Source organism: Pseudogymnoascus verrucosus (genome assembly GCF_001662655.1).
Source record: "Pseudogymnoascus verrucosus strain UAMH 10579 unplaced genomic scaffold scaffold_46, whole genome shotgun sequence".
Classification (NCBI taxonomy): domain Eukaryota; kingdom Fungi; phylum Ascomycota; class Leotiomycetes; order Thelebolales; family Thelebolaceae; genus Pseudogymnoascus; species Pseudogymnoascus verrucosus.
In genome coordinates this window covers 1-1,091 of record NW_017263697.1, presented here as the reverse complement: position 1 = coordinate 1,091, position 1,091 = coordinate 1, and positions in this window count along the sequence as shown.

Here is a 1,091-nt window from a genome sequence, read left to right as displayed (position 1 = left end):
GTATTTGCAAGCCACCTTGTTGCAGCCAATGACAAGTGCATGCATGGCAGCCGAACGTCGCAACAAATACTTACTGTACACGCAAAACGCTGTCATGTTCCTATAATATGAGAACTAACTTGGTATATAAGCACGAAAAGAATAGTTATTAAACCTAAAGATAAGAAAAAATAAGGTATGTGTTGTTTTGCAGTGTGTGGCACGGATTTTGAATGATCTATAAGATCTAGATTGGGCCGGCCTCACGGATCTTTGCGATGAACTACTAAGCCCTTAAATTCCTATAGTGTCGTGATACTTGATAGAGAGTTGATAGTACGCACGGGAATCGGTATGGGAAGTAGAGCTTGAATGTTCCTAGCGAATATTATCACCTTGGGAACATGCGGGCGCCTCAGGATCTACCCAGTATAGGTGAGGTGGGGGAGGTTGGGAGCAGAACGTGGTTTGGGGGAGTCCTACTGAGAGGAAGTAGGTGGGAAAGGGAAAAAGGGGAAAAAGAAGTGGAGGGAAGCAATGACAGTAATGTTCTCTTTAATAGTTATAATGTGTAAGACAAGCTTGCGTTCATACGCAGATAAATGAAAATATATTTCTCTTCTTTTATCTCGCCCTTCTATTCTTGCTTAGATTATACTTAGTAGAGAGGCAGGGAGGGGTTTGCTAGAGGAGAATCCGATAAATCTTGATAGCGTTATTAATGAAGTGTAGGTGTGTGATATACCCTCTACTTCACGTATACCATACCTCAAACGCCACAGGCACAGTACAGTGCAGCAGAAGCAGCAAAAAGTAAGTCTTCAAACTTCCATATTAGATTTCAACCCCTCCTATCTCTCTCGATCAGATAAAAACAACTCCCCAACCACATATGTACTCCCCCATCCACATCCACCACGACATTACTTCTTCCCCGACGCCTCCTGGGCGCCTAAATCAACTAATGTATATCCACACCTAATCACTATCCTCATCCGGATTCGCCACAAACAGCCTCTGGGCACTCATAGTCATAGTCCTCTCATCCACGCTCCCCCTCCTCCTCAACTCCTCCGGATTCCTCACGCTCTTCTCCCTCGTCACCCCCGCAC